The sequence below is a fragment of the Pseudophryne corroboree genome, chromosome 4 (genome assembly GCF_028390025.1).
Source record: "Pseudophryne corroboree isolate aPseCor3 chromosome 4, aPseCor3.hap2, whole genome shotgun sequence".
NCBI lineage: Eukaryota > Metazoa > Chordata > Amphibia > Anura > Myobatrachidae > Pseudophryne > Pseudophryne corroboree.
In genome coordinates, this window is record NC_086447.1 from 696,269,953 (window position 1) to 696,294,111 (window position 24,159).

The 24,159-nt window shown below is 37.5% G+C and overlaps 18 non-coding genes across 18 annotated transcripts; all 18 read right to left on the reverse strand.

The window, feature by feature from the left end:
• Window positions 1–1,364: 1,364 nt before the first annotated feature.
• Window positions 1,365–1,447, reverse strand: TRNAL-UAA (transfer RNA leucine (anticodon UAA)). The gene has a single exon. It is a non-coding gene; the product is annotated as a tRNA-Leu (tRNA).
• Window positions 1,448–1,746: 299 nt separating this feature from the next.
• On the reverse strand, window positions 1,747–1,829 carry TRNAL-UAA (transfer RNA leucine (anticodon UAA)). The gene has a single exon. It is a non-coding gene; the product is annotated as a tRNA-Leu (tRNA).
• A 3,007-nt stretch (window positions 1,830–4,836) lies between these two features.
• TRNAL-UAA (transfer RNA leucine (anticodon UAA)) lies at window positions 4,837–4,919 on the reverse strand. Its single transcript has one exon. It is a non-coding gene; the product is annotated as a tRNA-Leu (tRNA).
• Window positions 4,920–5,218: 299 nt separating this feature from the next.
• On the reverse strand, window positions 5,219–5,301 carry TRNAL-UAA (transfer RNA leucine (anticodon UAA)). The gene has a single exon. It is a non-coding gene; the product is annotated as a tRNA-Leu (tRNA).
• Window positions 5,302–8,308: 3,007 nt separating this feature from the next.
• TRNAL-UAA (transfer RNA leucine (anticodon UAA)) lies at window positions 8,309–8,391 on the reverse strand. Its single transcript has one exon. It is a non-coding gene; the product is annotated as a tRNA-Leu (tRNA).
• Window positions 8,392–8,690: 299 nt separating this feature from the next.
• On the reverse strand, window positions 8,691–8,773 carry TRNAL-UAA (transfer RNA leucine (anticodon UAA)). The gene has a single exon. It is a non-coding gene; the product is annotated as a tRNA-Leu (tRNA).
• A 3,009-nt stretch (window positions 8,774–11,782) lies between these two features.
• TRNAL-UAA (transfer RNA leucine (anticodon UAA)) lies at window positions 11,783–11,865 on the reverse strand. Its single transcript has one exon. It is a non-coding gene; the product is annotated as a tRNA-Leu (tRNA).
• Window positions 11,866–12,164: 299 nt separating this feature from the next.
• Window positions 12,165–12,247, reverse strand: TRNAL-UAA (transfer RNA leucine (anticodon UAA)). Its single transcript has one exon. It is a non-coding gene; the product is annotated as a tRNA-Leu (tRNA).
• A 1,742-nt stretch (window positions 12,248–13,989) lies between these two features.
• TRNAL-UAA (transfer RNA leucine (anticodon UAA)) lies at window positions 13,990–14,072 on the reverse strand. Its single transcript has one exon. It is a non-coding gene; the product is annotated as a tRNA-Leu (tRNA).
• A 1,181-nt stretch (window positions 14,073–15,253) lies between these two features.
• On the reverse strand, window positions 15,254–15,336 carry TRNAL-UAA (transfer RNA leucine (anticodon UAA)). Its single transcript has one exon. It is a non-coding gene; the product is annotated as a tRNA-Leu (tRNA).
• A 299-nt stretch (window positions 15,337–15,635) lies between these two features.
• Window positions 15,636–15,718, reverse strand: TRNAL-UAA (transfer RNA leucine (anticodon UAA)). The gene has a single exon. It is a non-coding gene; the product is annotated as a tRNA-Leu (tRNA).
• A 1,742-nt stretch (window positions 15,719–17,460) lies between these two features.
• Window positions 17,461–17,543, reverse strand: TRNAL-UAA (transfer RNA leucine (anticodon UAA)). Its single transcript has one exon. It is a non-coding gene; the product is annotated as a tRNA-Leu (tRNA).
• A 299-nt stretch (window positions 17,544–17,842) lies between these two features.
• On the reverse strand, window positions 17,843–17,925 carry TRNAL-UAA (transfer RNA leucine (anticodon UAA)). The gene has a single exon. It is a non-coding gene; the product is annotated as a tRNA-Leu (tRNA).
• Window positions 17,926–19,639: 1,714 nt separating this feature from the next.
• Window positions 19,640–19,722, reverse strand: TRNAL-UAA (transfer RNA leucine (anticodon UAA)). The gene has a single exon. It is a non-coding gene; the product is annotated as a tRNA-Leu (tRNA).
• A 299-nt stretch (window positions 19,723–20,021) lies between these two features.
• On the reverse strand, window positions 20,022–20,104 carry TRNAL-UAA (transfer RNA leucine (anticodon UAA)). The gene has a single exon. It is a non-coding gene; the product is annotated as a tRNA-Leu (tRNA).
• A 1,740-nt stretch (window positions 20,105–21,844) lies between these two features.
• TRNAL-UAA (transfer RNA leucine (anticodon UAA)) lies at window positions 21,845–21,927 on the reverse strand. The gene has a single exon. It is a non-coding gene; the product is annotated as a tRNA-Leu (tRNA).
• Window positions 21,928–22,226: 299 nt separating this feature from the next.
• Window positions 22,227–22,309, reverse strand: TRNAL-UAA (transfer RNA leucine (anticodon UAA)). The gene has a single exon. It is a non-coding gene; the product is annotated as a tRNA-Leu (tRNA).
• Window positions 22,310–24,023: 1,714 nt separating this feature from the next.
• TRNAL-UAA (transfer RNA leucine (anticodon UAA)) lies at window positions 24,024–24,106 on the reverse strand. The gene has a single exon. It is a non-coding gene; the product is annotated as a tRNA-Leu (tRNA).
• Window positions 24,107–24,159: the final 53 nt, after the last annotated feature.

Genomic DNA, 24,159 nt, shown 5'->3' on the forward strand with positions numbered 1-24,159 from the left:
TATGGTAGTTTACAAATGTAAACAAAATGACTCTTGTACATTTCCCTATTCGATTATATTGTTCCTTGTACATATTTAGGAATCCGAAATTAAAATACATACCAGAAGTGTGGTTCAAACCAACACGGATATATATCGATTGGATCTTAAGTCCAACGCCTTAACCACTCGGTCATCCTGGTATGTTGCCCTGGGTATTTTCAATGCAAATACTATTGCACTATTCATGTTCATTTTCCTGTGCATTGTTAACTTTGAACCGCTTGGATTTTAAAATATTACATAACTTTTGGTATTTTAATGGATATTATGATATCATTGTTTCTTTTCTTCATAGAAAGCCAGGTTCTTTGAAAAAATGGATTGAAAATATTTTTTTTATTAAAGTACTGTAGCTTAAGTTATTGACTTTCACCATAGTTTGAAAGTTTTCCCTAATTGACAAATTCTTCCTCATTTGGTTAGCTGAAATTGAAATACAAACCAGAAGTGGGGATCTATCCCATGCAGATGTAAATCCATTGAATCTTAAGTCCAACACCTTAACCACTCGGCCATCCTGATGTGAGGCTTTTGACATTTTCAAGGCAAATACTTTTGCAAAGCATGGTACCCAGTTAAAAGGCTTCCGTGCGGGATCCTGGCTATCATAATACTGACACCATAATCATACCCACCAGCCATAATAACAGCACCAAAATGCCAACAGAGGTGGGATTAACAGCATGAAAATACTGACACCTAGAATTCTGAATGTCCTCTCAGCAGGATGTAATCTTGTCCTGCCACGGGGAGGGGGGAGGTTAGGTTTAGGCATTAGAAGGGGGGTTGCGGTGTAGGGACAGGTAGGTTAGAGTTAGGTACCAGGGAGGGAGGCTTTGGTTTAGTCACTTAGAAGAGGAGGTTAGTGTTAGACACCAAGCAGGGAGCATTAGCTTTAGGCATTGGGGAATGGAGGGTTAGTGTCAGGCATCCCGGGGAGGGTAAGGTTTAGGCACCCAAAAGGGAGGATTAGGGTTAGGGCAGGGAACATGGAATGGTTATGGTATTAACTGCAGGGATGTCAGGATTTTAATGGTCAGGTTGCTGATGTCGGTATTCTGACCATAGGCATCCAGTCCATCAGAATTACATTCTGAACCCCATTGCATATGTATATGTTAATGTGCATGGTCAACTTTTATGCAAACTTTGTACTGTTTGGAGTCTAAATTATTACATAAGTTTATTTGCACTGTCACATTTCAATGCTTTTGTGGAACATGTATGGTAGTTTACAAATGTAAACAAAATGACTCATGTACATTTCCCTATTCGATTATATTGTTCCTTGTACATATTTAGGAATCCGAAATTAAAATACATACCAGAAGTGGGGTTCGAACCCACGCGGATATGTATCCATTGGATCTTAAGTCCAACGCCTTAACCACTCGGCCATCCTGGTATGTTGCCCTGGGTATTTTCAATGCAAATACTATTGCACTATTCATGTTTATTTTCCTGTGCATTGTTAACTTTGAACCGCTTGGAGTTTAAAATATTACATAACTTTTGGTATTTTAATGGATATTATGATATCATTGTTTCTTTTCTTCATAGAAAGCCAGGTTCTTTGAAAAAATGGATTGAAAATATTTTTTTAGCAATGTAATTTAAGTTAATGATTTTCACAGAATTTTGAGAGTTTTCCCTAATTGCCGAAATCTTCATCATAAATATTTAGTTAGCTGAAATTAAAATGCATACCAGAAGTGGGGATCGAATCCACGCGGATATGTATCCATTGGATCTTAAGTCCAACGCCTTAACCACTCGGCCATCCTGGTTTGATTTACATGTCAAATACTATTGCAAAGCATATGTATCTTTTAATGTGCATGGGCAATTATTCAGCAAACTTTATACTGCTTTGACTGTTACTTATTACATAAGTCTGGTAATTGTTTTTTTTTTTTAAGTATGATACTTATATTTCTATTCTTCACAAGTAAGGCTCTTATGAATAAAAAGTTTTATAATAATTCCATATTTGTTTAAAGACATTAATTTTCACCACATTTTGAACTGCTCATCTGTCAAGACTGTCCTTTCTTTTGAATGATTACAAGCAACATTTGTAGATAGTCGCTATCATTCTTTTTTGCCCTGTCACATGTCAAGGATTTTGTGGAACAAGTATGGTGGTTTACAAATGCAAGCAACATCAACTTTTGTACATGTCCTTAAAAAATAAAGTTATACCTTGTACATATTTAGGAATCTGAAATTAACATGCATACCAGAATTGGGGTTTGATCCCATGCAGATATATATCCATTGGATCTTAAGTCAAATGCCTTAACAATGCAGCCATCCTGGTGTGGTGCCCAGGAGCTTTTCATGGCAAATACTAATGCACTATTCATGTTAATTATGATGTGCATGGTTAACTTTGTACTGTTTGGAGTTTAAAATATTACATAACTGGGTATTTTAATGGATATTAGGATGTCATTGTTAACTTACGTTATATAAAATCAGTTTCTTAGGAGAAAATGGATTGAAAATCTTTTTTTTATCAAAGTACTGTAGCTTAAGTTATTGACTTTCACCATAGTTTGAAAGTGTTCCCTAATTGACAAATTCTTCCTCATTTGGTTAGCTGAAATTGAAATACAAACCAGAAGTGGGGATCTATCCCATGCAGATGTAAATCCATTGAATCTTAAGTCCAACACCTTAACCACTCAGCCATCCTGATGTGAGGCTTTTGACATTTTCATGGCAAATACTTTTGCAAAGCATGGGACCCAGTTAAAAGGCTTCCATGCGGGATCCTGGCTATCATAATACTGACACCATAATCGTACCCACCAGCCATAATAACGGCACCAAAATGCCAACAGAGGTGGGATTAACAGCATGAAAATACTGACACCTAGAATTCTGAATGTCCTCTCAGCAGGATGTAATCTTGTCCTGCCACGGGGAGGGGAGAGGTTAGGTTTAGGCATTAGAAGGGGGGTTACGGTGTAGGGACAGGTAGGTTAGAGTTAGGTACCAGGGAGGGAGGGTTTGGTTTAGTCACTAAGAAGAGGAGGTTATTGTTAGACACCAAGCAGGGAGCATTAGCTTTAGGCATTGGGGAATGGAGGGTTAGTGTTAGGCATCCCGGGGAGGGTAAGGTTTAGGCACCCAAGGAGAGGGTGTAAGGTTTAGACACCCAAAAGGGAGGATTAGGGTTAGGGCAGGGAACATGGAAGGGTTATGGTATTAACTGCAGGGCTGTCAGGATTTTAATGGTCAGGTTGCTGATGTCGGTATTCTGACCATAGGCATCCAGTCCATCAGGATTACATTCTGAACCCCATTGCATATGTATATGTTAATGTGCATGGTCAACTTTTATGCAAACTTTGTTCTGTTTGGAGTCTAAATTATTACATAAGTTTATTTGCACTGTCACATTTCAATGCTTTTGTGGAACATGTATGGTAGTTTACAAATGTAAACAAAATGACTCTTGTACATTTCCCTATTCGATTATATTGTTCCTTGTACATATTTAGGAATCCGAAATTAAAATACATACCAGAAGTGTGGTTCAAACCAACACGGATATATATCGATTGGATCTTAAGTCCAACGCCTTAACCACTCGGTCATCCTGGTATGTTGCCCTGGGTATTTTCAATGCAAATACTATTGCACTATTCATGTTCATTTTCCTGTGCATTGTTAACTTTGAACCGCTTGGATTTTAAAATATTACATAACTTTTGGTATTTTAATGGATATTATGATATCATTGTTTCTTTTCTTCATAGAAAGCCAGGTTCTTTGAAAAAATGGATTGAAAATATTTTTTTTATTAAAGTACTGTAGCTTAAGTTATTGACTTTCACCATAGTTTGAAAGTTTTCCCTAATTGACAAATTCTTCCTCATTTGGTTAGCTGAAATTGAAATACAAACCAGAAGTGGGGATCTATCCCATGCAGATGTAAATCCATTGAATCTTAAGTCCAACACCTTAACCACTCGGCCATCCTGATGTGAGGCTTTTGACATTTTCAAGGCAAATACTTTTGCAAAGCATGGTACCCAGTTAAAAGGCTTCCGTGCGGGATCCTGGCTATCATAATACTGACACCATAATCATACCCACCAGCCATAATAACAGCACCAAAATGCCAACAGAGGTGGGATTAACAGCATGAAAATACTGACACCTAGAATTCTGAATGTCCTCTCAGCAGGATGTAATCTTGTCCTGCCACGGGGAGGGGGGAGGTTAGGTTTAGGCATTAGAAGGGGGGTTGCGGTGTAGGGACAGGTAGGTTAGAGTTAGGTACCAGGGAGGGAGGCTTTGGTTTAGTCACTTAGAAGAGGAGGTTAGTGTTAGACACCAAGCAGGGAGCATTAGCTTTAGGCATTGGGGAATGGAGGGTTAGTGTCAGGCATCCCGGGGAGGGTAAGGTTTAGGCACCCAAAAGGGAGGATTAGGGTTAGGGCAGGGAACATGGAATGGTTATGGTATTAACTGCAGGGATGTCAGGATTTTAATGGTCAGGTTGCTGATGTCGGTATTCTGACCATAGGCATCCAGTCCATCAGAATTACATTCTGAACCCCATTGCATATGTATATGTTAATGTGCATGGTCAACTTTTATGCAAACTTTGTACTGTTTGGAGTCTAAATTATTACATAAGTTTATTTGCACTGTCACATTTCAATGCTTTTGTGGAACATGTATGGTAGTTTACAAATGTAAACAAAATGACTCATGTACATTTCCCTATTCGATTATATTGTTCCTTGTACATATTTAGGAATCCGAAATTAAAATACATACCAGAAGTGGGGTTCGAACCCACGCGGATATGTATCCATTGGATCTTAAGTCCAACGCCTTAACCACTCGGCCATCCTGGTATGTTGCCCTGGGTATTTTCAATGCAAATACTATTGCACTATTCATGTTTATTTTCCTGTGCATTGTTAACTTTGAACCGCTTGGAGTTTAAAATATTACATAACTTTTGGTATTTTAATGGATATTATGATATCATTGTTTCTTTTCTTCATAGAAAGCCAGGTTCTTTGAAAAAATGGATTGAAAATATTTTTTTAGCAATGTAATTTAAGTTAATGATTTTCACAGAATTTTGAGAGTTTTCCCTAATTGCCGAAATCTTCATCATAAATATTTAGTTAGCTGAAATTAAAATGCATACCAGAAGTGGGGATCGAATCCACGCGGATATGTATCCATTGGATCTTAAGTCCAACGCCTTAACCACTCGGCCATCCTGGTTTGATTTACATGTCAAATACTATTGCAAAGCATATGTATCTTTTAATGTGCATGGGCAATTATTCAGCAAACTTTATACTGCTTTGACTGTTACTTATTACATAAGTCTGGTAATTGTTTTTTTTTTTTAAGTATGATACTTATATTTCTATTCTTCACAAGTAAGGCTCTTATGAATAAAAAGTTTTATAATAATTCCATATTTGTTTAAAGACATTAATTTTCACCACATTTTGAACTGCTCATCTGTCAAGACTGTCCTTTCTTTTGAATGATTACAAGCAACATTTGTAGATAGTCGCTATCATTCTTTTTTGCCCTGTCACATGTCAAGGATTTTGTGGAACAAGTATGGTGGTTTACAAATGCAAGCAACATCAACTTTTGTACATGTCCTTAAAAAATAAAGTTATACCTTGTACATATTTAGGAATCTGAAATTAACATGCATACCAGAATTGGGGTTTGATCCCATGCAGATATATATCCATTGGATCTTAAGTCAAATGCCTTAACAATGCAGCCATCCTGGTGTGGTGCCCAGGAGCTTTTCATGGCAAATACTAATGCACTATTCATGTTAATTATGATGTGCATGGTTAACTTTGTACTGTTTGGAGTTTAAAATATTACATAACTGGGTATTTTAATGGATATTAGGATGTCATTGTTAACTTACGTTATATAAAATCAGTTTCTTAGGAGAAAATGGATTGAAAATCTTTTTTTTATCAAAGTACTGTAGCTTAAGTTATTGACTTTCACCATAGTTTGAAAGTGTTCCCTAATTGACAAATTCTTCCTCATTTGGTTAGCTGAAATTGAAATACAAACCAGAAGTGGGGATCTATCCCATGCAGATGTAAATCCATTGAATCTTAAGTCCAACACCTTAACCACTCAGCCATCCTGATGTGAGGCTTTTGACATTTTCATGGCAAATACTTTTGCAAAGCATGGGACCCAGTTAAAAGGCTTCCATGCGGGATCCTGGCTATCATAATACTGACACCATAATCGTACCCACCAGCCATAATAACGGCACCAAAATGCCAACAGAGGTGGGATTAACAGCATGAAAATACTGACACCTAGAATTCTGAATGTCCTCTCAGCAGGATGTAATCTTGTCCTGCCACGGGGAGGGGAGAGGTTAGGTTTAGGCATTAGAAGGGGGGTTACGGTGTAGGGACAGGTAGGTTAGAGTTAGGTACCAGGGAGGGAGGGTTTGGTTTAGTCACTAAGAAGAGGAGGTTATTGTTAGACACCAAGCAGGGAGCATTAGCTTTAGGCATTGGGGAATGGAGGGTTAGTGTTAGGCATCCCGGGGAGGGTAAGGTTTAGGCACCCAAGGAGAGGGTGTAAGGTTTAGACACCCAAAAGGGAGGATTAGGGTTAGGGCAGGGAACATGGAAGGGTTATGGTATTAACTGCAGGGCTGTCAGGATTTTAATGGTCAGGTTGCTGATGTCGGTATTCTGACCATAGGCATCCAGTCCATCAGGATTACATTCTGAACCCCATTGCATATGTATATGTTAATGTGCATGGTCAACTTTTATGCAAACTTTGTTCTGTTTGGAGTCTAAATTATTACATAAGTTTATTTGCACTGTCACATTTCAATGCTTTTGTGGAACATGTATGGTAGTTTACAAATGTAAACAAAATGACTCTTGTACATTTCCCTATTCGATTATATTGTTCCTTGTACATATTTAGGAATCCGAAATTAAAATACATACCAGAAGTGTGGTTCAAACCAACACGGATATATATCGATTGGATCTTAAGTCCAACGCCTTAACCACTCGGTCATCCTGGTATGTTGCCCTGGGTATTTTCAATGCAAATACTATTGCACTATTCATGTTCATTTTCCTGTGCATTGTTAACTTTGAACCGCTTGGATTTTAAAATATTACATAACTTTTGGTATTTTAATGGATATTATGATATCATTGTTTCTTTTCTTCATAGAAAGCCAGGTTCTTTGAAAAAATGGATTGAAAATATTTTTTTTATTAAAGTACTGTAGCTTAAGTTATTGACTTTCACCATAGTTTGAAAGTTTTCCCTAATTGACAAATTCTTCCTCATTTGGTTAGCTGAAATTGAAATACAAACCAGAAGTGGGGATCTATCCCATGCAGATGTAAATCCATTGAATCTTAAGTCCAACACCTTAACCACTCGGCCATCCTGATGTGAGGCTTTTGACATTTTCAAGGCAAATACTTTTGCAAAGCATGGTACCCAGTTAAAAGGCTTCCGTGCGGGATCCTGGCTATCATAATACTGACACCATAATCATACCCACCAGCCATAATAACAGCACCAAAATGCCAACAGAGGTGGAATTAACAGCATGAAAATACTGACACCTAGAATTCTGAATGTCCTCTCAGCAGGATGTAATCTTGTCCTGCCACGGGGAGGGGGGAGGTTAGGTTTAGGCATTAGAAGGGGGGTTGCGGTGTAGGGACAGGTAGGTTAGAGTTAGGTACCAGGGAGGGAGGCTTTGGTTTAGTCACTTAGAAGAGGAGGTTAGTGTTAGACACCAAGCAGGGACCATTAGCTTTAGGCATTGGGGAATGGAGGGTTAGTGTCAGGCATCCCGGGGAGGGTAAGGTTTAGGCACCCAAAAGGGAGGATTAGGGTTAGGGCAGGGAACATGAAAGGGTTATGGTATTAACTGCAGGGCTGTCAGGATTTTAATGGTCAGGTTGCTGATGTCGGTATTCTGACCATAGGCATCCAGTCCATCAGGATTACATTCTGAACCCCATTGCATATGTATATGTTAATGTGCATGGTCAACTTTTATGCAAACTTTGTACTGTTTGGAGTCTAAATTATTACATAAGTTTATTTGCACTGTCACATTTCAATGCTTTTGTGGAACATGTATGGTAGTTTACAAATGTAAACAAAATGACTCTTGTACATTTCCCTATTCGATTATATTGTTCCTTGTACATATTTAGGAATCCGAAATTAAAATACATACCAGAAGTGAGGTTCGAACCCACGCGGATATATATCCATTGGATCTTAAGTCCAACGCCTTAACCACTCGGCCATCCTGGTATGTTGCCCTGGGTATTTTCAATGCAAATACCATTGCACTATTCATGTTCATTTTCCTGTGCATTGTTAACTTTGAACCGCTTGGAGTTTAAAATATTACATAACTTTTGGTATTTTAATGGATATTATGATATCATTGTTTCTTTTCTTCATAGAAAGCCAGGTTCTTTGAAAAAATGGATTGAAAATATTTTTTTAGCAATGTAATTTAAGTTAATGATTTTCACAGAATTTTGAGAGTTTTCCCTAATTGCCGAAATCTTCATCATAAATATTTAGTTAGCTGAAATTAAAATGCATACCAGAAGTGGGGATCAAACCCACGCAGATATGTATCCATTGGATCTTAAGTCCAACGCCTTAACCACTCGGCCATCCTGGTTTGATTTACATGTCAAATACTATTGCAAAGCATATGTATCTTTTAATGTGCATGGGCAATTATTCAGCAAACTTTATACTGCTTTGACTGTTACTTATTACATAAGTCTGGTAATTGTTTTTTTTTTTTAAGTATGATACTTATATTTCTATTCTTCACAAGTAAGGCTCTTATGAATAAAAAGTTTTATAATAATTCCATATTTGTTTAAAGACATTAATTTTCACCACATTTTGAACTGCTCATCTATCAAGACTGTCCTTTCTTTTGAATGATTACAAGCAACATTTGTAGATAGTCGCTATCATTCTTTTTTGCCCTGTCACATGTCAAGGATTTTGTGGAACAAGTATGGTGGTTTACAAATGCAAGCAACATCAACTTTTGTACATGTCCTTAAAAAATAAAGTTATACCTTGTACATATTTAGGAATCTGAAATTAACATGCATACCAGAATTGGGGTTTGATCCCATGCAGATATATATCCATTGGATCTTAAGTCAAATGCCTTAACAATGCAGCCATCCTGGTGTGGTGCCCAGGAGCTTTTCATGGCAAATACTAATGCACTATTCATGTTAATTATGATGTGCATGGTTAACTTTGTACTGTTTGGAGTTTAAAATATTACATAACTGGGTATTTTAATGGATATTAGGATGTCATTGTTAACTTACGTTATATAAAATCAGTTTCTTAGGAGAAAATGGATTGAAAATCTTTTTTTTATCAAAGTACTGTAGCTTAAGTTATTGACTTTCACCATAGTTTGAAAGTGTTCCCTAATTGACAAATTCTTCCTCATTTGGTTAGCTGAAATTGAAATACAAACCAGAAGTGGGGATCTATCCCATGCAGATGTAAATCCATTGAATCTTAAGTCCAACACCTTAACCACTCAGCCATCCTGATGTGAGGCTTTTGACATTTTCATGGCAAATACTTTTGCAAAGCATGGGACCCAGTTAAAATGCTTCCATGCGGGATCCTGGCTATCATAATACTGAGACCATAATCGTACCCACCAGCCATAATAACGGCACCAAAATGCCAACAGAGGTGGGATTAACAGCATGAAAATACTGACACCTAGAATTCTGAATGTCCTCTCAGCAGGATGTAATCTTGTCCTGCCACGGGGATGGGAGAGGTTAGGTTTAGGCATTAGAAGGGGGGTTACGGTGTAGGGACAGGTAGGTTAGAGTTAGGTACCAGGGAGGGAGGGTTTGGTTTAGTCACTAAGAAGAGGAGGTTATTGTTAGACACCAAGCAGGGAGCATTAGCTTTAGGCATTGGGGAATGGAGGGTTAGTGTTAGGCATCCCGGGGAGGGTAAGGTTTAGGCACCCAAGGAGAGGGTGTAAGGTTTAGACACCCAAAAGGGAGGATTAGGGTTAGGGCAGGGAACATGGAAGGGTTATGGTATTAACTGCAGGGCTGTCAGGATTTTAATGGTCAGGTTGCTGATGTCGGTATTCTGACCATAGGCATCCAGTCCATCAGGATTACATTCTGAACCCCATTGCATATGTATATGTTAATGTGCATGGTCAACTTTTATGCAAACTTTGTTCTGTTTGGAGTCTAAATTATTACATAAGTTTATTTGCACTGTCACATTTCAATGCTTTTGTGGAACATGTATGGTAGTTTACAAATGTAAACAAAATGACTCTTGTACATTTCCCTATTCGATTATATTGTTCCTTGTACATATTTAGGAATCCGAAATTAAAATACATACCAGAAGTTTGGTTCAAACCAACGCGGATATATATCGATTGCATCTTAAGTCCAACGCCTTAACCACTCGGTCATCCTGGTATGTTGCCCTGGGTATTTTCAATGCAAATACTATTGCACTATTCATGTTCATTTTCCTGTGCATTGTTAACTTTGAACCGCTTGGATTTTAAAATATTACATAACTTTTGGTATTTTAATGGATATTATGATATCATTGTTTCTTTTCTTCATAGAAAGCCAGGTTCTTTGAAAAAATGGATTGAAAATATTTTTTTTATTAAAGTACTGTAGCTTAAGTTATTGACTTTCACCATAGTTTGAAAGTTTTCCCTAATTGACAAATTCTTCCTCATTTGGTTAGCTGAAATTGAAATACAAACCAGAAGTGGGGATCTATCCCATGCAGATGTAAATCCATTGAATCTTAAGTCCAACACCTTAACCACTCAGCCATCCTGATGTGAGGCTTTTGACATTTTCATGGCAAATACTTTTGCAAAGCATGGTACCCAGTTAAAAGGCTTCCGTGCGGGATCCTGGCTATCATAATACTGACACCATAATCGTACCCACCAGCCATAATAACAGCACCAAAATGCCAACAGAGGTGGGATTAACAGCATGAAAATACTGACACCTAGAATTCTGAATGTCCTCTCAGCAGGATGTAATCTTGTCCTGCCACGGGGAGGTGGGAGGTTAGGTTTAGGCATTAGAAGGGGGGTTGCGGTGTAGGGACAGGTAGGTTAGAGTTAGGTACCAGGGAGGGAGGCTTTGGTTTAGTCACTTAGAAGAGGAGGTTAGTGTTAGACACCAAGCAGGGAGCATTAGCTTTAGGCATTGGGGAATGGAGGGTTAGTGTCAGGCATCCCGGGGAGGGTAAGGTTTAGGCACCCAAAAGGGAGGATTAGGGTTAGGGCAGGGAACATGGAATGGTTATGGTATTAACTGCAGGGCTGTCAGGATTTTAATGGTCAGGTTGCTGATGTTGGTATTCTGACCATAGGCATCCAGTCCATCAGAATTACATTCTGACCCCCATTGCATATGTATATGTTAATGTGCATGGTCAACTTTTATGCAAACTTTGTACTGTTTGGAGTCTAAATTATTACATAAGTTTATTTGCACTGTCAATTTTTTCAATGCTTTTGTGGAACATGTATGGTAGTTTACAAATGTAAACAAAATGACTCATGTACATTTCCCTATTCGATTATATTGTTCCTTGTACATATTTAGGAATCCGAAATTAAAATACATACCAGAAGTGGGGTTCGAACCCACGCGGATATGTATCCATTGGATCTTAAGTCCAACGCCTTAACCACTCGGCCATCCTGGTATGTTGCCCTGGGTATTTTCAATGCAAATACTATTGCACTATTCATGTTTATTTTCCTGTGCATTGTTAACTTTGAACCGCTTGGAGTTTAAAATATTACATAACTTTTGGTATTTTAATGGATATTATGATATCATTGTTTCTTTTCTTCATAGAAAGCCAGGTTCTTTGAAAAAATGGATTGAAAATATTTTTTTAGCAATGTAATTTAAGTTAATGATTTTCACAGAATTTTGAGAGTTTTCCCTAATTGCCGAAATCTTCATCATAAATATTTAGTTAGCTGAAATTAAAATGCATACCAGAAGTGGGGATCGAACCCACGCGGATATGTATCCATTGGATCTTAAGTCCAACGCCTTAACCACTCGGCCATCCTGGTTTGATTTACATGTCAAATACTATTGCAAAGCTTATGTATCTTTTAATGTGCATGGGCAATTATTCAGCAAACTTTATACTGCTTTGACTGTTACTTATTACATAAGTCTGGTAATTGTTTTTTTTTTAAAAGTATGATACTTATATTTCTATTCTTCACAAGTAAGGCTCTTATGAATAAAAAGTTTTATAATAATTCCATATTTGTTTAAAGACATTAATTTTCACCACATTTTGAACTGCTCATCTATCAAGACTGTCCTTTCTTTTGAATGATTACAAGCAACATTTGCAGATAGTCGCTATCATTCTTTTTTGCCCTGTCACATGTCAAGGATTTTGTGGAACAAGTATGGTGGTTTACAAATGCAAGCAACATCAACTTTTGTACATGTCCTTAAAAAATAAAGTTATACCTTGTACATATTTAGGAATCTGAAATTAACATGCATACCAGAATTGGGGTTTGATCCCATGCAGATATATATCCATTGGATCTTAAGTCAAATGCCTTAACAATGCAGCCATCCTGGTGTGGTGCCCAGGAGCTTTTCATGGCAAATACTAATGCACTATTCATGTTAATTATGATGTGCATGGTTAACTTTGTACTGTTTGGAGTTTAAAATATTACATAACTGGGTATTTTAATGGATATTAGGATGTCATTGTTAACTTACGTTATATAAAATCAGTTTCTTAGGAGAAAATGGATTGAAAATCTTTTTTTTATCAAAGTACTGTAGCTTAAGTTATTGACTTTCACCATAGTTTGAAAGTTTTCCCTAATTGACAAATTCTTCCTCATTTGGTTAGCTGAAATTGAAATACAAACCAGAAGTGGGGATCTATCCCATGCAGATGTAAATCCATTGAATCTTAAGTCCAACACCTTAACCACTCAGCCATCCTGATGTGAGGCTTTTGACATTTTCATGGCAAATACTTTTGCAAAGCATGGGACCCAGTTAAAAGGCTTCCATGCGGGATCCTGGCTATCATAATACTGACACCATAATCGTACCCACCAGCCATAATAACGGCACCAAAATGCCAACAGAGGTGGGATTAACAGCATGAAAATACTGACACCTAGAATTCCGAATGTCCTCTCAGCAGGATGTAATCTTGTCCTGCCACGGGGAGGGGAGAGGTTAGGTTTAGGCATTAGAAGGGGGGTTATGGTGTAGGGACAGGTAGGTTAGAGTTAGGTACCAGGGAGGGAGGGTTTGGTTTAGTCACTAAGAAGAGGAGGTTATTGTTAGACACCAAGCAGGGAGCATTAGCTTTAGGCATTGGGGAATGGAGGGTTAGTGTTAGGCATCCCGGGGAGGGTAAGGTTTAGGCACCCAAGGAGAGGGTGTAAGGTTTAGACACCCAAAAGGGAGGATTAGGGTTAGGGCAGGGAACATGGAAGGGTTATGGTATTAACTGCAGGGCTGTCAGGATTTTAATGGTCAGGTTGCTGATGTCGGTATTCTGACCATAGGCATCCAGTCCATCAGGATTACATTCTGAACCCCATTGCATATGTATATGTTAATGTGCATGGTCAACTTTTATGCAAACTTTGTTCTGTTTGGAGTCTAAATTATTACATAAGTTTATTTGCACTGTCACATTTCAATGCTTTTGTGGAACATGTATGGTAGTTTACAAATGTAAACAAAATGACTCTTGTACATTTCCCTATTCGATTATATTGTTCCTTGTACATATTTAGGATTCCGAAATTAAAATACATACCAGAAGTGTGGTTCAAACCAACGCGGATATATATCGATTGGATCTTAAGTCCAACGCCTTAACCACTCGGCCATCCTGGTATGTTGCCCTGGGTATTTTCAATGCAAATACTATTGCACTATTCATGTTCATTTTCCTGTGCATTGTTAACTTTGAACCGCTTGGATTTTAAAATATTACATAACTTTTGGTATTTTAATGGATATTATGATATCATTGTTTCTTTTCTTCATAGAAAGCCAGGTTCTTTGAAAAAATGGATTGAAAATATTTTTTTATTAAAGTACTGTAGCTTAAGTTATTGACTTTCACCATAGTTTGAAAGTTTTCCCTAATTGACAAATTCTTCCTCATTTGGTTAGCTGAAATTGAAATACAAACCAGAAGTGGGGATCTATCCCATGCAGATGTAAATCCATTGAATCTTAAGTCCAACACCATAACCACTCGGCCATCCTGATGTGAGGCTTTTGACATTTTCATGGCAAATACTTTTGCAAAGCATGGTACCCAGTTAAAAGGCTTCCGTGCGGGATCCTGGCTATCATAATACTGACACCATAATCGTACCCACCAGCCATAATAACAGCACCAAAATGCCAACAGAGGTGGGATTAACAGCATGAAAATACTGACACCTAGAATTCTGAATGTTCTCTCAGCAGGATGTAATCTTGTCCTGCCACGGGGAGGGGGGAGGTTAGGTTTAGGCATTAGAAGGGGGGTTGCGGTGTAGGGACAGGTAGGTTAGAGTTAGGTACCAGGGAGGGAGGCTTTGGTTTAGTCACTTAGAAGAGGAGGTTAGTGTTAGACACCAAGCAGGGAGCATTAGCTTTAGGCATTGGGGAATGGAGGGTTAGTGTCAGGCATCCCGGGGAGGGTAAGGTTTAGGCACCCAAAAGGGAGGATTAGGGTTAGGGCAGGGAACATGGAAGGGTTATGGTATTAACTGCAGGGCTGTCAGGATTTTAATGGTCAGGTTGCTGATGTCGGTATTCTGACCATAGGCATCCAGTCCATCAGAATTACATTCTGAACCCCATTGCATATGTATATATTAATGTGCATGGTCAACTTTTATGCAAACTTTGTACTGTTTGGAGTCTAAATTATTACATAAGTTTATTTGCACTGTCACATTTCAATGCTTTTGTGGAACATGTATGGTAGTTTACAAATGTAAACAAAATGACTCATGTACATTTCCCTATTCGATTATATTGTTCCTTGTACATATTTAGGAATCCGAAATTAAAATACATACCAGAAGTGGGGTTCGAACCCACGCGGATATGTATCCATTGGATCTTAAGTCCAACGCCTTAACCACTCGGCCATCCTGGTATGTTGCCCTGGGTATTTTCAATGCAAATACTATTGCACTATTCATGTTTATTTTCCTGTGCATTGTTAACTTTGAACCGCTTGGAGTTTAAAATATTACATAACTTTTGGTATTTTAATGGATATTATGATATCATTGTTTCTTTTCTTCATAGAAAGCCAGGTTCTTTGAAAAAATGGATTGAAAATATTTTTTTAGCAATGTAATTTAAGTTAATGATTTTCACAGAATTTTGAGAGTTTTCCCTAATTGCCGAAATCTTCATCATAAATATTTAGTTAGCTGAAATTAAAATGCATACCAGAAGTGGGGATCGAACCCACGCGGATATGTATCCATTGGATCTTAAGTCCAACGCCTTAACCACTCGGCCATCCTGGTTTGATTTACATGTCAAATACTATTGCAAAGCTTATGTATCTTTTAATGTGCATGGGCAATTATTCAGCAAACTTTATACTGCTTTGACTGTTACTTATTACATAAGTCTGGTAATTGTTTTTTTTTTAAAAGTATGATACTTATATTTCTATTCTTCACAAGTAAGGCTCTTATGAATAAAAAGTTTTATAATAATTCCATATTTGTTTAAAGACATTAATTTTCACCACATTTTGAACTGCTCATCTATCAAGACTGTCCTTTCTTTTGAATGATTACAAGCAACATTTGCAGACAGTCGCTATCATTCTTTTTTGCCCTGTCACATGTCAAGGATTTTGTGGAACAAGTATGGTGGTTTACAAATGCAAGCAACATCAACTTTTGTACATGTCCTTAAAAAATAAAGTTATACCTTGTACATATTTAGGAATCTGAAATTAACATGCATACCAGAATTGGGGTTTGATCCCATGCAGATATATATCCATTGGATCTTAAGTCAAATGCCTTAACAATGCAGCCATCCTGGTGTGGTGCCCAGGAGCTTTTCATGGCAAATACTAATGCACTATTCATGTTAATTATGATGTGCATGGTTAACTTTGTACTGTTTGGAGTTTAAAATATTACATAACTGGGTATTTTAATGGATATTAGGATGTCATTGTTAACTTACGTTATATAAAATCAGTTTCTTAGGAGAAAATGGATTGAAAATCTTTTTTTTATCAAAGTACTGTAGCTTAAGTTATTGACTTTCACCATAGTTTGAAAGTTTTCCCTAATTGACAAATTCTTCCTCATTTGGTTAGCTGAAATTGAAATACAAACCAGAAGTGGGGATCTATCCCATGCAGATGTAAATCCATTGAATCTTAAGTCCAACACCTTAACCACTCAGCCATCCTGATGTGAGGCTTTTGACATTTTCATGGCAAATACTTTTGCAAAGCATGGGACCCAGTTAAAAGGCTTCCATGCGGGATCCTGGCTATCATAATACTGACACCATAATCGTACCCACCAGCCATAATAACGGCACCAAAATGCCAACAGAGGTGGGATTAACAGCATGAAAATACTGACACCTAGAATTCCGAATGTCCTCTCAGCAGGATGTAATCTTGTCCTGCCACGGGGAGGGGAGAGGTTAGGTTTAGGCATTAGAAGGGGGGTTATGGTGTAGGGACAGGTAGGTTAGAGTTAGGTACCAGGGAGGGAGGGTTTGGTTTAGTCACTAAGAAGAGGAGGTTATTGTTAGACACCAAGCAGGGAGCATTAGCTTTAGGCATTGGGGAATGGAGGGTTAGTGTTAGGCATCCCGGGGAGGGTAAGGTTTAGGCACCCAAGGAGAGGGTGTAAGGTTTAGACACCCAAAAGGGAGGATTAGGGTTAGGGCAGGGAACATGGAAGGGTTATGGTATTAACTGCAGGGGTGTCAGGATTTTAATGGTCAGGTTGCTGATGTCGGTATTCTGACCATAGGCATCCAGTCCATCAGGATTACATTCTGAACCCCATTGCATATGTATATGTTAATGTGCATGGTCAACTTTTATGCAAACTTTGTTCTGTTTGGAGTCTAAATTATTACATAAGTTTATTTGCACTGTCACATTTCAATGCTTTTGTGGAACATGTATGGTAGTTTACAAATGTAAACAAAATGACTCTTGTACATTTCCCTATTCGATTATATTGTTCCTTGTACATATTTAGGATTCCGAAATTAAAATACATACCAGAAGTGTGGTTCAAACCAACGCGGATATATATCGATTGGATCTTAAGTCCAACGCCTTAACCACTCGGCCATCCTGGTATGTTGCCCTGGGTATTTTCAATGCAAATACTATTGCACTATTCATGTTCATTTTCCTGTGCATTGTTAACTTTGAACCGCTTGGATTTTAAAATATTACATAACTTTTGGTATTTTAATGGATATTATGATATCATTGTTTCTTTTCTTCATAGAAAGCCAGGTTCTTTGAAAAAATGGATTGAAAATATTTTTTTAGCAATGTAATTTAAGTTAATGATTTTCACAGAATTTTGAGAGTTTTCCCTAATTGCCGAAATCTTCATCATAAATATTTAGTTAGCTGAAATTAAAATGCATACCAGAAGTAGGGATCGAACCCACGCGGATATGTATCCATTGGATCTTAAGTCCAACGCCTTAACCACTCGGCCATCCTGGTTTGATTTACATGTCAAATACTATTGCAAAGCATATGTATCTTTTAATGTGCATGGGCAATTATTCAGCAAACTTTATACTGCTTTGACTGTTACTTATTACATAAGTCTGGTAATTGTTTTTTTTTTTAAAGTATGATACTTATATTTCTATTCCTCACAAGTAAGGCTCTTATGAATAAAAAGTTTTATAATAATTCCATATTTGTTTAAAGACATTAATTTTCACCACATTTTGAACTGCTCATCTATCAAGACAGTCCTTTCTTTTGAATGATTACAAGCAACATTTGTAGATAGTCGCTATTATTCTTTTTTGCCCTGTCACATGTCAAGGATTTTGTGGAACAAGTATGGTGGTTTACAAATGCAAGCAACATCAACTTTTGTACATGTCCTTAAAAAATAAAGTTATACCTTGTACATATTTAGGAATCTGAAATTAACATGCATACCAGAATTGGGGTTTGATCCCATGCAGATATATATCCATTGGATCTTAAGTCAAATGCCTTAACAATGCAGCCATCCTGGTGTGGTGCCTAGGAGCTTTTCATGGCAAATACTAATGCACTATTCGTGTTAATTATGATGTGCATGGTTAACTTTGTACTGTTTGGAGTTTAAAATATTACATAACTGGGTATTTTAATGGATATTAGGATGTCATTGTTAACTTACGTTATATAAAATCAGTTTCTTTGGAGAAAATGGATTGAAAATATTTTTTATCAAAGTACTGTAGCTTAAGTTATTGACTTTCACCATAGTTTGAAAGTTTTCCCTAATTGACAAATTCTTCCTCATTTGGTTAGCTGAAATTGAAATCCAAACCAAAAGTGGGGATCTATCCCATGCAGATGTAAATCCATTGAATCTTAAGTCCAACACCTTAACCACTCAGCCATCCTGATGTGAGGCTTTTGACATTTTCATGGCAAATACTTTTGCAAAGCATGGTACCCAGTTAAAAGGCTTCCGTGCGGGATCCTGGCTATCATAATACTGACACCATAATCGTACCCACCAGCCATAATAACAGCACCAAAATGCCAACAGAGGTGGGATTAACAGCATGAAAATACTGACACCTAGAATTCTGAATGTCCTCTCAGCAGGATGTAATCTTGTCCTGCCACGGGGAGGGGGGAGGTTAGGTTTAGGCATTAGAAGGGGGGTTACGGTGTGTAGGGACATGTATTTTAGAGTTAGGTACCAGGGAGGGAGGGTTTGGTTTAGTCACTTAGAAGAGGAGGTTAGTGTCAGACACCAAGCAGGGAGCATTAGCTTTAGGCATTGGAGAATGGAGGGTTAGTGTCAGGCATCCCGGGGAGGGTAAGGTTTAGGCACCCAAAAGGGAGGATTAGGGTTAGGGCAGGGAACATGGAAGGGTTATGGTATTAACTGCAGGGCTGTCAGGATTTTCATGGTCAGGTTGCTGATGTCGGTATTCTGACCATAGGCATCCATTCCATCAGGATTACATTCTGAACCCCATTGCATATGTATATGTTAATGTGCATGGTCAACTTTTATGCAAACTTTGTACTGTTTGGAGTCTAAATTATTACATAAATTTATTTGCACTGTCACATTTCAATGCTTTTGTGGAACATGTATGGTAGTTTACAAATGTAAACAAAATGACTCTTCTACATTTCCCTATTCGATTATATTGTTCCTTGTACATATTTAGGAATCCGAAATTAAAATACATACCAGAAGTGGGGTTCGAACCCACGCGGATATATATCCATTGGATCTTAAGTCCAACGCCTTAACCAGTCGGCCATCCTGGTATGTTGCGCTGGGGACTTTCATGGCAAATACTATTGCACTATTCATGTTTATTTTCCTGTGCATTGTTAACTTTGAACCGCTTGGAGTTTAAAATATTACATAACTTTTGGTATTTTAATGGATATTATGATATCATTGTTTCTTTTCTTCATAGAAAGCCAGGTTCTTTGAAAAAAAGGATTGAAAATATTTTTTTAGCAATGTAATTTAAGTTAATGATTTTCACAGAATTTTGAGAGTTTTCCCTAATTGCCAAAATTTTCATCATAAATAAATAGTTAGCTGAAATTAAAATGCATACCAGAAGTGGGGATCGAACCCACGCGGATATGTATCCATTGGATCTTAAGTCCAACGCCTTAACCACTCGGCCATCCTGGTTTGATTTACATGTCAAATACTATTGCAAAGCATATGTATCTTTTAATGTGCATGGGCAATTATTCAGCAAACTTTATACTGCTTTGACTGTTACTTATTACATAAGTCTGGTAATTGTTTTTTTTTAAAGTATGATACTTATATTTCTATTCCTCACAAGTAAGGCTCTTATGAATAAAAAGTTTTATAATAATTCCATATTTGTTTAAAGACATTAATTTTCACCACATTTCGAACTGTTCATCTATCAAGACTGTCCTTTCTTTTGAATGATTACAAGCAACATTTATAGATAGTCGCTATCATTCTTTTTTGCCCTGTTACATGTCAAGGATTTTGTGGAACAAGTATGGTGGTTTACAAATGCAAGCAACATCAACTTTTGTACATGTCCTTAAAAAATAAAGTTATACCTTGTACATATTTAGGAATCTGAAATTAACATGCATACCAGAATTGGGGTTTGATCCCATGCAGATATATATCCATTGGATCTTAAGTCAAATGCCTTAACAATGCAGCCATCCTGGTGTGGTGCCCAGGAGCTTTTCATGGCAAATACTAATGCACTATTCATGTTAATTATGATGTGCATGGTTAACTTTGTACTGTTTGGAGTTTAAAATATTACATAACTGGGTATTTTAATGGATATTAGGATGTCATTGTTAACTTACGTTATATAAAATCAGTTTCTTAGGAAAAAATGGATTGAAAATCTTTTTTTTATCAAAGTACTGTAGCTTAAGTTATTGACTTTCACCATAGTTTGAAAGTTTTCCCTAATTGACAAATTCTTCCTCATTTGGTTAGCTGAAATTGAAATACAAACCAGAAGTGGGAATCTATCCCATGCAGATGTAAAGCCATTGAATCTTAAGTCCAACACCTTAACCACTCAGCCATCCTGATGTGAGGCTTTTGACATTTTCATGGCAAATACTTTTGCAAAGCATGGGACCCACTTAAAAGGCTTCCATGCGGGATCCTGGCTATCATAATACTGACACCATAATCGTACCCACCAGCCATAATAACAGCACCAAAATGCCAACAGTCTTGGGATTAACAGCATGAAAATACTGACAGCTAGAATTCTGAATGTACTCTCAGCAGGATGTAATCTTGTCCTGCCACGGGGAGGGGAGAGGTTAGGTTTAGGCATTAGAAGGGGGGTTACGGTGTAGGGACAGGTAGGTTAGAGTTAGGTACCAGGGAGGGAGGGTTTGGTTTAGTCACTTAGAAGAGGAGGTTATTGTTAGACACCAAGCAGGGAGCATTAGCTTTAGGCATTGGGGAATGGAGGGTTAGTGTTAGGCACACTGGGGAGGGTAAGGTTTAGGCACCCAAGGTGAGGGTGTAAGGTTTAGACACACAAAAGGGAGGATTAGGGTTAGGGCAGGGAACATGGAAGGGTTATGGTATTAACTGCAGGGCTGTCAGGATTTTCATGGTCAGGTTGCTGATGTCGGTATTCTGACCATAGGCATCCATTCCATCAGGATTACATTCTGAACCCCATTGCATATGTATATGTTAATGTGCATGGTCAACTTTTATGCAAACTTTGTACTGTTTGGAGTCTAAATTATTACATAAGTTTATTTGCACTGTCACATTTCAATGCTTTTGTGGAACATGTATGGTAGTTTACAAATGTAAACAAAATGACTCTTGTACATTTCCCTATTCGATTATATTGTTCCTTGTACATATTTAGGATTCCGAAATTAAAATACATACCAGAAGTGTGGTTCAAACCAACGCGGATATATATCGATTGGATCTTAAGTCCAACGCCTTAACCACTCGGCCATCCTGGTATGTTGCCCTGGGTATTTTCAATGCAAATACTATTGCACTATTCATGTTCATTTTCCTGTGCATTGTTAACTTTGAACCGCTTGGATTTTAAAATATTACATAACTTTTGGTATTTTAATGGATATTATGATATCATTGTTTCTTTTCTTCATAGAAAGCCAGGTTCTTTGAAAAAATGGATTGAAAATATTTTTTTAGCAATGTAATTTAAGTTAATGATTTTCACAGAATTTTGAGAGTTTTCCCTAATTGCCGAAATCTTCATCATAAATATTTAGTTAGCTGAAATTAAAATGCATACCAGAAGTAGGGATCGAACCCACGCGGATATGTATCCATTGGATCTTAAGTCCAACGCCTTAACCACTCGGCCATCCTGGTTTGATTTACATGTCAAATACTATTGCAAAGCATATGTATCTTTTAATGTGCATGGGCAATTATTCAGCAAACTTTATACTGCTTTGACTGTTACTTATTACATAAGTCTGGTAATTGTTTTTTTTTTTAAAGTATGATACTTATATTTCTATTCCTCACAAGTAAGGCTCTTATGAATAAAAAGTTTTATAATAATTCCATATTTGTTTAAAGACATTAATTTTCACCACATTTTGAACTGCTCATCTATCAAGACAGTCCTTTCTTTTGAATGATTACAAGCAACATTTGTAGATAGTCGCTATTATTCTTTTTTGCCCTGTCACATGTCAAGGATTTTGTGGAACAAGTATGGTGGTTTACAAATGCAAGCAACATCAACTTTTGTACATGTCCTTAAAAAATAAAGTTATACCTTGTACATATTTAGGAATCTGAAATTAACATGCATACCAGAATTGGGGTTTGATCCCATGCAGATATATATCCATTGGATCTTAAGTCAAATGCCTTAACAATGCAGCCATCCTGGTGTGGTGCCTAGGAGCTTTTCATGGCAAATACTAATGCACTATTCGTGTTAATTATGATGTGCATGGTTAACTTTGTACTGTTTGGAGTTTAAAATATTACATAACTGGGTATTTTAATGGATATTAGGATGTCATTGTTAACTTACGTTATATAAAATCAGTTTCTTTGGAGAAAATGGATTGAAAATATTTTTTATCAAAGTACTGTAGCTTAAGTTATTGACTTTCACCATAGTTTGAAAGTTTTCCCTAATTGACAAATTCTTCCTCATTTGGTTAGCTGAAATTGAAATCCAAACCAAAAGTGGGGATCTATCCCATGCAGATGTAAATCCATTGAATCTTAAGTCCAACACCTTAACCACTCAGCCATCCTGATGTGAGGCTTTTGACATTTTCATGGCAAATACTTTTGCAAAGCATGGTACCCAGTTAAAAGGCTTCCGTGCGGGATCCTGGCTATCATAATACTGACACCATAATCGTACCCACCAGCCATAATAACAGCACCAAAATGCCAACAGAGGTGGGATTAACAGCATGAAAATACTGACACCTAGAATTCTGAATGTCCTCTCAGCAGGATGTAATCTTGTCCTGCCACGGGGAGGGGGGAGGTTAGGTTTAGGCATTAGAAGGGGGGTTACGGTGTGTAGGGACATGTATTTTAGAGTTAGGTACCAGGGAGGGAGGGTTTGGTTTAGTCACTTAGAAGAGGAGGTTAGTGTCAGACACCAAGCAGGGAGCATTAGCTTTAGGCATTGGAGAATGGAGGGTTAGTGTCAGGCATCCCGGGGAGGGTAAGGTTTAGGCACCCAAAAGGGAGGATTAGGGTTAGGGCAGGGAACATGGAAGGGTTATGGTATTAACTGCAGGGCTGTCAGGATTTTCATGGTCAGGTTGCTGATGTCGGTATTCTGACCATAGGCATCCATTCCATCAGGATTACATTCTGAACCCCATTGCATATGTATATGTTAATGTGCATGGTCAACTTTTATGCAAACTTTGTACTGTTTGGAGTCTAAATTATTACATAAATTTATTTGCACTGTCACATTTCAATGCTTTTGTGGAACATGTATGGTAGTTTACAAATGTAAACAAAATGACTCTTCTACATTTCCCTATTCGATTATATTGTTCCTTGTACATATTTAGGAATCCGAAATTAAAATACATACCAGAAGTGGGGTTCGAACCCACGCGGATATATATCCATTGGATCTTAAGTCCAACGCCTTAACCAGTCGGCCATCCTGGTATGTTGCGCTGGGGACTTTCATGGCAAATACTATTGCACTATTCATGTTTATT